This window comes from Oncorhynchus gorbuscha, unplaced genomic scaffold, assembly GCF_021184085.1.
Source record: "Oncorhynchus gorbuscha isolate QuinsamMale2020 ecotype Even-year unplaced genomic scaffold, OgorEven_v1.0 Un_scaffold_460, whole genome shotgun sequence".
NCBI lineage: Eukaryota > Metazoa > Chordata > Actinopteri > Salmoniformes > Salmonidae > Oncorhynchus > Oncorhynchus gorbuscha.
Genome location: NW_025745298.1, coordinates 589,254 through 604,441, shown reverse-complemented (window position 1 = coordinate 604,441; position 15,188 = coordinate 589,254). Strand labels below are relative to the sequence as shown.

The 15,188-nt window shown below is 44.2% G+C and overlaps 1 pseudogene; it reads left to right on the top strand.

Moving 5' to 3' along the window:
* Nucleotides 1-15,188, top strand: part of LOC124018283 — a 142,446-nt pseudogene that overhangs the window by 15,156 nt on the left and 112,102 nt on the right.

The following is a 15,188-nucleotide window of genomic DNA, read 5'->3' as shown; positions in this document are numbered from 1 at the left end:
GCACTCTCACTCTCACTTTTGCACTTTTCTCTCTCACTCTCTCTCACTCACACACACATTATACTGCTCTTTGGGACAGACAAGGTCATCCTCTACCTCACTCTTTACTGTAGTACAGCAACCTGATACCGCACACACACCGTCTTACAGGCTCTCACCACAGAGCCCTGTGGGAAAGGTGACATCATCTTCTCCTATCTGGCTGTCAATTAAACCAAAGACAATGAGGTCATATTGTAAAGCAGCGGTTCCCAAACTAGGGGTCACAACTGATTTGAAAATGGGATTGCGGAAGAATTTCCAACCCCCCCCCCCCAAAAAAGAAAAATGGGGAAAAATAGAGTTCCAGAAATGTCTACATATAATAACCCTGTCTAAACAACAAGCTCTCCCAGCCCTGCCTACAACCTGATCTCATAGTTTCACTTCAGACTTTGCCTCAAACAGATGAACGTGGATGTTTCACCCATTACTTCAGAGTGGAGTTGGTTGCCTCGCTTCGAGTTCTTAGGAAACTATGCCTCATGTAATTGTTTTATGTAATATTTCTTACATTGTTACCCCAGGAAATCTCACTTATATGTACATATTCTCATTCACCCCTTTAGGTTTTTGTGTATTAGGTAGTTGTTGGGGAATTGTTAAATTACTTGTTAGATATTACTGCACTGTCGGAACTAGAAGCATTTCGCTACACTCGCATTAACATCTGCTAACCGTGTGTGTGTGTGAGCAGTAAGATTTGATTTGGTTACAGGGTTAAAACACAAACAACTCAAATGGTCAAGTATCGACGTCCTTAGGACCTTTTCAAACATCCGAAATCGACCGCTCTTTCTTGTGACCAGCATGCTCACAGACTCACTGCAGAATCCCGACGTTTGTCCATAAACCTAACATTTTGAAGGTTAAGTTTAGGCATTCATTCTGAATGGTTAAGGTAAAGGGTTCAGGTTTTGGGTTAAAACAAAACTATAAATAAGTGCCTTGTACAGGGATTGAACGTTCAACCCTCTTGAGCTCGTGGCTTCCGCCCATTCGCCATCCCTGTCCACAATTCCCTAGCAAAACCCAAGCCTACTTGGTGGTAATAGAGCTCAGCGTTGCCCCTAGTGGCAGGGTTTGAAGGCATCTCCCGCCGTCCTGGGGACCTGGACGGACATCGAATTTCAGTGGATGTTGAGCGACCTGGTTGATCAATAACCAAGAATGTTTGATAGCAAGCTACAGTTCTCTTAGACTGAACGCTGCAGCTCACCATGAAGTAGAACAATGGTGAGAATAGCATTGTCTGGTTTAACCAGGATTTTCTGTGTTTTCTCACATTGGATTCCTCAGACTCTCAGAAACTTTAGGTTGAGATCATGCTGTCAGGTTATTCGTGATGACATAGCCACAGATGCTTACCAATGACACATCTCATCCTACTGCGGCTCCCTATTCCCTATATAGTGCACTTCTTTTGACCAGAGCTCTAGTCAAAAGTGGTGCCATTTGGGACACAAGCAGATTGTCCTCTGGAGAGGATCTGTTAATTCCTGTTTTGTGCAAGTCAACCTGCTGTGGCTTAATAAAACCACCCTGCGATTGGTTGACCGCCTGCTGCATCCAATCAGCACCTCTGTGGGCTGCTGCTCAGAGGACACTGTGTGGGTGTTTGAAAGAGACGTTTTAGCCCAAGGCAAGACAACACCAACACATTTGCAGCTCCCCTGTCACACACCACCTGTGTCTGTGTGTGAATGAGAGCGGGAGGGAAGGAGAGCGATTGAGACAGCTAGAAGGAGAGAGAGAGACTGACTTCTGTCGTGTATTCTGAACTGTCGCTGAAACCAGTCTGCTCTACCTGTAGCTAAGACCAGTCCTAGATAAAGGAGATAGAGTATAGTATTATTGTGTTTACAGTGCATTCGGATTGTATACAGACCCCTTGACTTTTTCCACATTTTGTTACGTTCCAGCCTTATTCTAAAATTGATTAAAATGTTTTTTCCCTCCATAATGACAAAGCAAAAATAGGTTTTTAGAAATGTTTGCAAAGAAAATGAAATATCACATTTCCATAAGTATTCAGACCCTTTGCTCATTAATTTGTTGAAGCACCTTTGGCAGCGATTACAGCCTCAGGTCTTCTTGGGTATGAGGCTACAAGCTTGGCACACCTGTATTTGGGGAGTTTTGGGGAGTGCCACCACCATTCTTCACCGTAGGGATGGTGCCAGGTTTCCTTCCAACATGACGCTTGGCATTCAGTCCAAAGAGTTCAATCTTGACCAACATGTTTGCTAATATTCTGTGTGTTTTTTCCCTCTCATCCAGTGATCTAAATGGGAACAACCTGACGACCATCAGCAAGACAGACTTCTCTGGCCTCAAACACCTCAGAGTTCTGTAAGTCCCGTCCCTCACTACACTACTATTCACCTCAGTGAGGTCTTACTACACTCAATATTACTGTTACCAGGAGTTGGAACTGGTTCAAGGAACAGAACCGGGAGCAAAAGTGATCTCTAGTGGTCCGGAACAGAACCATTATTTTAAAAGCATGAGAACCGGTTAATGACTTTCTTTTAGGTTGAGATAATGTTTTTGTCCCACATGAAACACAAGCAAAATGCCAATGCAAAGCAGTCCCTCTGTCACTCAGAAACATCTCCTTCCAGTGTCTGCCTGCCGGTACGTTTTCTATGCTTAAGGATACAGTTATCACATATCACATGGGCTTTATTAACTTCAACAGGGTAAGATGTGTTGTGTGAAAGTATTCAGACCCTTTGACTTTGTTACATTACAGCCTTATTCTAAAATAGATTTTTTAAAACTATATTCTCAGCAATCTGCACACCCCTTAATGACACAGCAAAAACAGGTTTACATTTATTTTTTTGCAAATGGATAATTTTTAAAATTAAATATAACATTTACATAAGTATTCAGACCCACAGTACTTTGTTGAAGCACCTTTGGCAGCGATTACAGCCTTGGGTATGACTCTACAAGCTTGCCACACCTGTATACAGGGAAGTTTCTCCCATTCTTCTCTGCAGATCCTCTCAAGCTCTGTCAGGTTGGATGGGGAGCATCGCTGCACAGCTATTTTCAGGTCTCTCCAGAGATGTTCGATCTGGTTCATGACTGTGCACTGGCTCGGCCGCACAAAGACATTCAGAGAATTGTCCTGAAGCCACTCCTGCGGTGTACAAGGCACACCTTCGCCCCAGTCTGAGGTCCTGAGCACTCTGGAGCAGGTTTTCATCAAGGATCTCTCTGTTCTTTGCTCTGTTCATCTTCCCCACAATCCTGACTAGTCTTCCAGTTCCTGCCGCTGAAAAACATCCCCACAGCATGATGCTGCCACCGCAATGCTTCACCGTAGGGATGGTGCCAGGTTTCCTCCAGACCTGACGCTTTGCATTCAGGCCAAAGAGTTCAATCTTGGTTTCATCAGACCAGAGAATCTTGTTTCTCATGGTCTGAGTATCTTTAGGTGCCTTTTGGAAAACTCCAAGCGGGCTTTCATGTGCCTTTTACGGAGGAGTGGCTTCTGTTTGGCCACTCTACCATAAAGGTCTGGTTGGTGGAGGGCTCCAGAGATGGTTGTCCTTCTGTCTGGCCACTCTACCATTAAGGTCTGATTGGTGGAGGGCTCCAGAGATGGTTGTCCTTCTGTCTGGCCACTCTACCATTAAGGTCTGATTGGTGGAGGGCTCCAGAGATGGTTGTCCTTCTGTCTGGCCACTCTACCATAAAGGTCTGATTTGGTGGAGGGCTCCAGAGATGGTTGTCCTTCTGTCTGGCCACTCTACCATAAAGGTCTGATTGGTGGAGGGCTCCAGAGATGGTTGTGCTTCTGTCTGGCCACTCTACCATAAAGGTCTGGTTGGTGGAGGGCTCCAGAGATGGTTGTCCTTCTGTCTGGCCACTCTACCATAAAGGTCTGGTTGGTGGAGGGCTCCAGAGATGGTTGTCCTTCTGTCTGGCCACTCTACCATGGAGGGCTCCAGAGATGGTTGTCCTTCTGTCTAAAGGTCTGGTTGGTGGAGGGCTCCAGAGATGGTTGTCCTTCTGTCTGGCCACTCTACCATAAAGGTCTGGTTGGTGGAGGGCTCCAGAGATGGTTGTCCTTCTGTCTGGCCACTCTACCATAAAGGTCTGGTTGGTGGAGGGCTCCAGAGATGGTTGTCCTTCTGTCTGGCCACTCTACCATAAAGGTCTGGTTGGTGGAGGGCTCCAGAGATGGTTGTCCTTCTGTCTGGCCACTCTACCATAAAGGTCTGGTTGGTGGAGGGCTCCAGAGATGGTTGTCCTTCTGTCTGGCCACTCTACCATAAAGGTCTGGTTGGTGGAGGGCTCCAGAGATGGCTGTCCTTCAGGCTGTAATGTAAAACAATGTGAAGGTTCTGAATACTTACTGATGAAGTAATGACAGGTCTACTACTAATGTCCTAAACACATTATATACACATCCTATTGATTACTGCACTGTTGGGAAAGTCCAAGAAGGAAGGGCATTTCACTGTACTTGTGCAAACTTGAAACATATCATGATGCCCAGTGCTTCAAGCCAATTCCCCCCCCCCCCCATCGCTCCCCACCTGCAAAATGTCAGTTGGATCTCGTGGCTTACACTTGTGTGTCCAAGTATATAAAGTTTAAACAACTAGCTTTCCTGGTCCATAGAAAGCTGCTCTATCCACAGTGAAGTGATTTTACCACGGTGAAGTGATTTAATGAGCTAAATGTAAATACGAGGTTGATTTCACGGGTTGAAAAATGAAATCGAAAGGACCGGTACTTTTTTGTGGTTCGAACCGGTTCAGAACTTTATTATGGATTTGAACTTAGATCTGGAATCCGTCGGGGGAAACTGCCACGGCCATTTGCACTATTGCATTTGCCATTTGAGTCATTTAGCAGACGCTCTGATCCAGAGAGACTTACAGGAGCAATTAGGGTTAGGCGCCTTGTACAAGGGCACATACATGTTTCACCTTCTGCAGATCTCAGCTTTAATACAGAGGTTGTCAAACACATTGAGTGTTTATTACACCGCTGGTCGAGCAACTGACTGACTTTACCAACAGAACACACATCTGCTCTTACAGATACCGTTAGGCTGGGGTGGAACTACAATACCCCAGGGGAGGAAGGGGATTGGTTGTCTCAGGTTGCTGTGTTAGACTGACACTGTTTTCGACATAGACCACTGTCAGACAGATAACAGTGTGTGTGTGTGTTTGTGTGTGTGTGTGTGGGTGTGGACTTGTTTAACTAATCTTGTGGGGACCAGAATAGAAAACAAACAAATATTTTACCAACTGGGACATTTTGTTAGTCCCCACAAGGTCAAATGCTATTTCTAGGGGGTTAAGGTTACAATTAGGTTAAAGGTTAGGAGCTAGGGTCAAGGTTAGAATTATGTTAAAGGTTAGGAGTTAGGGTTAAGGTTAGGTTTTTCAGTTAAAGTCAGGGTAAGGTTAGGGAAAATATAATTTTGAATGGGACTGAATTGTGTCCCCCCACAAGGTTAGCTGTACACGACGTGTGTCTGTATGTGTGTGTGTGTGTGTGTGTGATAATGGGTTAAAACCCTCAATGTGAAACGAATAGTTACTAATAACATCGCCTTGGGTTAGTTACCGTCCTGTCCCTGTGTCTGTCCCTGTGTCTGTCCCTGTGTCTGTCCCTGTGTCTGTCCCTGTGTCTGTCCCGGTGTCTGTCCCTGTGTCTGTCCCTGTGTCTGTCCCTGTGTCTGTCCCTGTGTCTGTCCCTGTGTCTGTCCAGACAGTTGTCAGACTGGATGCTGTCAGGGAGATGAAGTATGAAGTGTTGACCCGTGTAGACAGCAGTTAGAAGTTATACGTTACGTTAACATGTTGTTTGGGCTGTGTTGAGATCCATACAATATGGTCAATCATTAATTGCTCTTTTTTCTTCTACCTCTATATCCTCCTCTTCCTCCATACTTCCTCCCACTCTCTTCCTCCATCCTTCCTCCCTCTCTCTTCCTCCCACTCTCTTCCTCCATCCTTCCTCCCACCCTCTTCCTCCATACTTCCTCCTACTCTCTTCCTCCATCCTTGCTCCCACTCTCTTCCTCCATCCTTCCTCCCACCCTCTTCCTCCATACTTCCTCCCACTCTCTTCCCCATCCTTCCTCCCACTCTCTTCCTCCATCCTTCCTCCCACCCTCTTCCTCCATCCTTCCTCCCACCTCTTCTTCCTCCATACTTCCTCCTACCCTCTTCCTCCATACTTCCTCCCACTCTCTTCCTCTCTTCCTCCATCCTTCCTCCCCTCTCTCTTCCTCCATCCTTCCTCCCACTCCTCTTCTTCCTCCATCCTTCCTCCATCCTTCCTCCTCCCTCCTCTCTCTCTTCCTTCCTCCATCCTTCCTCCTCTCCCTCCCCTCTCTTCCTCCATACTTCCCTCCCACTCTCTTCCTCCATCCTTCCTCCCACTCTCTTCCTCCATACTTCCTCCCACCCTCTTCCTCCATCCTTCCTCCCACTCTCTCTTCCTCCATCCTTCCTCCCACTCTCTTCCTCCATCCTTCCTCCCACTCTCTTCCTCCATCCTTCCTCCCACCCTCTTCCTCCATCCTTCCTCCCACTCTCTTCCATCCATTCTCTCCATCCTTCTCTCATTCTCTTCAGTCACCTGATGGAGAACCAGATAAACAACATTGAGAGAGGAGCATTTGATGATCTGAAGGAACTGGAGAGACTGTGAGCGCGCACACACACACACACACACACACACACACACACACACACACACACACACACACACACACACACACACACACACACACACACACACACACACACACACACACACACACACACACACACACACACACACACACACACACACACACACACACACACACACACACACACACACACACACACACACACACACACACACACACACAGAGAGAGAGAGTCTGGTTTCTAATATGTTCTGTCCTTCTGAACAGTCGTCTGAACAGGAACAGTCTCACTCAGCTCCCTGAACTCCTGTTCCAGAAGAATGAGGCTCTGACTCGACTGTGAGTACCCTATTTAACCACCCTATACACTACTCTACCACCCTATTTAACCACACTATACACTACTCTACCATCCTATTTAACCACCCTATACACTACTCTACCACCCTATTTAACCACCCTATACACTACTCTACCACCCTATTTAACCACCCTATACACTACTCTACCACCCTATTTAACCACCCTATACACTACTCTACCACCCTATTTAACCACCCTATACACTACTCTACCACCCTATTTAACCACACTATACACTACTCTACCACCCTATTTAACCACACTATACACTACTCTACCACCCTATTTAACCACCCTATACACTACTCTACCACCCTATTTAACCACACTATACACTACTCTACCACACTATACACTACTCTACCACCCTATACACTACTCTACCACCCTATTTAACCACCCTATACACTACTCTACCACCCTATTTAACCACCCTATACACTACTCTACCACCCTATTTAACCACCCTATACACTACTCTACCACCCTATTTAACCACCCTATACACTACTCTACCACACTATACACTACTCTACCACCCTGTACACTACTCTACCACCCTATACACTACTCTACCACCCTGTACCCTATACACTACTCTACCACCCTATTTAACCACCCTATACACTACTCTACCACCCTATTTAACCACACTATACACTACTCTACCACACTATACACTATTCTACCACCCTATACACTACTCTACCACCCTATTTAACCACCCTATACACTACTCTACCACCCTATTTAACCACCCTATACACTACTCTACCACCCTATTTAACCACCCTATACACTACTCTACCACACTATACACTACTCTACCACCACCCTATACACTACTCTACCACCCTATTTAACCACCCTATACACTACTCTACCACACTATACACTATACACTACTCTACCACCCTATACACTACTCTACCACCCTATACACTACTCTACCACCCTGTACACTACTCTACCACCCTGTACACTACTCTACCACCCTGTACACTACTCTACCACCCTATTTAACCACCCTATACACTACTCTACCACACTATACACTATACACTACTCTACCACCCTGTACACTATACACTACTCTACCACCCTATACACTACTCTACCACACTATACACTACTCTACCACCCTGTATACTACTCTACCACCCTGTACACTACTCTACCACCCTATACATTTAACCACCCTATACACTACTCTACCACCCTATACACTATACACTACTCTACCACCCTACCACCCTATACACTACTCTACCACCCTATACACTACTCTACCACACTATACACTACTCTACCACACTATACACTACTCTACCACCCTATACACTACTCTACCACCCTATACACTACTCTACCCTATACACTACTCTACCACCCTGTACACTACTCTACCACCCTGTACACTACTCTACCACCCTATACACTACTCTACCACCCTATTTAACCACCCTATACACTACTCTACCACCCTATACACTACTCTACCACCCTATACACTACTCTACCACACTATACACTACTCTACCACACTATACACTACTCTACCACCCTGTACACTACTCTACCACCCTGTACACTACTCTACCACCCTATACACTACTCTACCACACTATACACTATACACTACTCTACCACCCTGTACACTACTCTACCACCCTGTACACTACTCTACCACCCTATACACTACTCTACCACCCTATACACTATACACTACTCTACCACCCTGTACACTACTCTACCACCCTATACACTACTCTACCACCCTATACACTACTCTACCACCCTATACACTACTCTACCTACTCTACCACCCTATACACTACTCTACCACCTATTTACCACCCTATACACTACTCTACCACACTATACACTACTCTACCACCCTATACACTACTCTACCACCATGTACACTATACACTACTCTACCACCCTATACACTACTCTACCACCATGTACACTATACACTACTCTACCACCCTATCTAACCACCCTATACACTACTCTACCACCCTATACACTACTCTACCACCCTATACACTATACACTACTCTACCACCCTGTACACTACTCTACCACCCTATACACTACTCTACCACCCTATACACTATACACTACTCTACCACCCTGTACACTACTCTACCACCCTATACACTACTCTACCACCCTATACACTACTCTACCACCCTATACACTACTCTACACTACTCTACCACACTATACACTACTCTACCTATACACTACTCTACCACACTATACACTACTCTACCACCTATACACTATACACTACTCTACCACCCTGTACACTATACACTACTCTACCACCCTGTACACTATACACTACTCTACCACCCTATACACTATACACTTCTCTACCACACTATACACTACTCTACCACACTATACACTACTCTACCACCCTGTACTCTACCACCCTATTTAACCACCCTATACACTACTCTACCACCCTATACACTACTCTACCACCCTGTACACTATACACTACTCTACCACCCTATACGCTATACACTACTCTACACACTATACACTACTCTACCACCCTATACACTACTCTACCACACTATACACTATACACTACTCTACCACCCTATACACTACTCTACCACCCTATACACTACTCTACCACACTATACACTACTCTACCACACTATACACTACTCTACCACACTATACACTACTCTACCACCACTATACACTACTCTGTACACTACTCTACCACTATACACTATACACTACTCTACCACACTATACACTACTCTACCACACTATACACTACTCTACCACACTATACACTACTCTACCACCTATACACTACTCTATACACTACTCTACACTATACACTACTCTACCACCCTATACACTACTACTACTACCACCTATACACTACTCTACCACACTATACACTACTCTACCACTATACACTATACACTACTCTACCACCATACACTACACTATACACTACTCTACCACACTATACACTACTCTACCACCCTATACACTATACACTACTCTACCACACTATACACTACTCTACCACCCTATACACTACTCTACCACCCTGTACACTATACACTACTCTACCACCCTATACACTACTCTACCACCCTCTACCACACTATACACACTCTACCATACACTACTCTACCACACTATACACTACTCTACCACCCTATACACTACTCTACCACCCTATACACTACTCTACCACCCTATACACTACTCTACCACACTATACACTACTCTACCACCCTATACACTACTCTACCACCCTATACACTACTCTACCACCCTGTACACTACTCTACCACCCTGTACACTACTCTACCACCCTATTTAACCACCCTATACACTACTCTACCACCCTATTTAACCACCCTATACACTACTCTACCACCCTGTACACTACTCTACCACACTATACACTACTCTACCACACTATACACTACTCTACCACCCTGTACACTACTCTACCACCCTGTACACTACTCTACCACCCTGTACACTACTCTACCACCCTGTACACTATACACTACTCTACCACCCTACTCTACCACACTATACACTACTCTACCACCCTATACACTACTCTACCACCCTGTACACTATACACTACTCTACCACCCTATACGCTATACACTACTCTACCACACTATACACTACTCTACCACCCTATACACTACTCTACCACCCTATACACTATACACTACTCTACCACCCTATACACTACTCTACCACTACACTATACACTACTCTACCACACTATACACTACTACACTACACTATACACTATACACTACTCTACCACCCTATACACTACTCTACCACCCTATACACTACTACTACACTACTCTACCACCCTATACACTACTCTACCACACTATACACTACTCTACCTATACACTATACACTACTCTACCACACTATACACTACTACTCTACCACACTATACACTACTCTACCACCCTATACACTACTCTACCACACTATACACTACTACCTACCTACCACACTATACACTATACACTACTCTACCCACACTATACACTATACACTACTCTACCACACTATACACTACTCTACCACACTATACACTACTCTACCACACTATACACTACTCTACCACACTATACACACTACTCTACCTACCACCTGTACACTGTACACCTCTACCACTATACACTACTCTACCACACTATACACTACTCTACCACCCTGTACACTATACACTACTCTACCACACTATACACTACTCTACCACCCTATACACTACTCTACCACACTATACACTATACACTACTCTACCACACTATACACTACTCTACCACCATGTACACTATACACTACTCTACCTATACACTATACACTACTCTACCACCCTATACACTACTCTACCACACTATACACTACTCTACCACCCTGTACACTATACACTACTCTACCACCCTGTACACTATACACTACTCTACCACCCTGTACACTATACACTACTCTACCACCCTGTACACTATACACTACTCTACCACCCTGTACACTATACACTACTCTACCACCCTGTACACTATACACTACTCTACCACCCTGTACACTATACACTACTCTACCACACTATACACTACTCTACCACCCTGTACACTATACACTACTCTACCACCCTGTACACTATACACTACTCTACCACCCTGTACACTATACACTACTCTACCACCCTATACACTACTCTACCACACTATACACTATACACTACTCTACCACACTATACACTACTCTACCACCATGTACACTATACACTACTCTACCACACTATACACTACTCTACCACCCTATACACTACTCTACCACCCTATACACTACTCTACCACCATGTACACTATACACTACTCTACCACCCTATACACTACTCTACCACACTATACACTACTCTACCACACTATACACTACTCTACCACACTATACACTACTCTACCTATACACTATACACTACTCTACCATACACTACTCTACCACCCTATACACTACTCTACCACCCTATACACTACTCTACACTACCACTATACACTACCACACTATACACTACTCTACCACACTATACACTATACACTACTCTACACACACTACTCTACCACCCTATACACTACTCTACCACACTATACACTACTCTACCACACTATACACTACTCTACCACACTATACACTACTCTACCACCCTATACACTACTCTACCACCCTATACACTACTCTACCACCCTATACACTACTCTACCACCCTATACACTACTCTACCACTATACACTACTCTACCACACTATACACTATACACTACTCTACCACCACTATACACTACTCTACCACCCTGTACACTATACACTACTCTACCACCCTATACACTACTCTACCACCACTATACACTACTCTACCACTATACACTACTCTACACACTACTCTACTATACACTACTACCACCCTATACACTACTCTACCACCCTGTACACTATACACTACTCTACCACCTGTACACTATACACTACTCTACCACACTATACACTACTCTACCACCACACTATACACTACTCTACCACTACTCTACCACTATACACTACTCTACCACACTATACACTACTCTACCACACTATACACTACTCTATACACTATACACTACTCTACCACACTATACACTACTCTACCACCCTGTACACTACTCTACCACCACTCTACACTACTCTACCACACTATACACTACTCTACCACTATACACTACTCTACCACTATACACTACTCTACCACACTATACACTACTCTACACTATACACTATACACTACTCTACCACACTATACACTACTCTACCACTATACACTACTCTACCACACTATACACTACTCTACCACACACTATACACTACTCTACCTATACACTATACACTACACTACACTATACACTACTCACCACTATACACTACTCTACCACACTATACACTACTCTACCACTATACACTATACACTACTCTACCCACTATACACTACTCTACCACCCTATACACTACTCTACCACCTACTGTACCACACTATACACACTACTCTACCACCACTATACACTACTCTACCACCCTGTACACTATACACTACTCTACCACACTATACACTACTCTACCACCCTATACACTACTCTACTACCTATACACTATACACTACTCTACCACACACTATACACTACTACACTACTCTACCACCCTGTACACTACTATACACTACTCACTATACACTACTATACACTACTCTACCACCCTATACACTACTCTACCACTACCACTATGACTATACACTACTACCACTGTACACTACTCTACCACCCTGTACACTACTCTACCACTACTCTACCACCTCTACACTATACACTACTCTACCACACTGTACACTATACACTACTCTACCACCCTGTACACTATACACTACTCTACCACCCACACTATACACTACTCTACCACCCTGTACACTATACACTGTACACTACCCTCTACACTATACACTACTCTACCACACTATACACTACTCTACCACCCTGTACACTACTCTACCACTACTCTACCTATACACCCTGTACACTATACACTACTCTACCACCCACACTATACACTACTCTACCACCCTATACTACACTACTCTACCACTATACACTACTCTACCACACTATACACTACTCTACCACCCTATACACTACTCTACCACCCTGTACACTATACACTACTCTACCACACTATACACTACTCTACCACCCTATACACTACTCTACCACCCTATACACTACTCTACCACCTATACACTACTCTACACTATACACTACTCTACCACCCTATACACTACTCTACCACCACTATACACTATACACTACACTACTCTACCACACTATACACTACTCTACCTATACACTATACACTACTCTACCACCACTATACACTACTCTACCACCCTACACTACACTACTACACTACCACACTATACACTACTACTCTACCACACTATACACTACTATACACTACTCTACCACACTATACACTACTCTACCACACTATACACTACTCTACCACACTATACACTACTCTACCACCACTATACACTACTCTACCACTATACACTATACACTACTCTACCACCACTATACACTACTCTACCACCCTATACACTACTCTACCACACTATACACTACTCTACCACACTATACACTACTCTACCACACTATACACTACTCTACCACACTATACACTACTCTACCACACTATACACTACTCTACCACCCTATACACTACTCTACCACACTATACACTACTCTACCACCACTATACACTACTCTACCTATACACTACTCTACACTATACACTACTCTACACTATACACTACCACTACACTACTCTACCACACTATACACTACTCTACCACCCTATACACTACTACTCTACTCTACCCCTGTACACTATACACTACTCTACCACTATACACTACTCTACCACTATACACTACTCTACACTATACACTACTCTACCACACTATACACTACTCTACACTACTCTACCACCACTATACACTACTCTACCACACTATACACTACTCTACCACCTACCACCCTATACACACTATACACTACTCTACCACACTATACACTACTCTACCACACTATACACTACTCTACCACACTATACACTACTCTACCACCCTATACACACTACTCTACCACCCTATACACTACTCTACCATACACTACTCTACCACCCTATACACTACTCTACCACACTATACACTACTCTACCACCCTATACACTACTCTACCACACTATACACTATACACTACTCTACCACACTGTACACTATACACTACTCTACCACCCTGTACACTATACACTACTCTACCACCCTGTACACTATACACTACTCTACCACACTATACACTACTCTACCACACTATACACTACTCTACCACACTATACACTACTCTACCACACTATACACTACTCTACCACTGTACACTACCACACTACTCTACACTATACACTACTCTACCACACTATACACACTACTCTACCACACTATA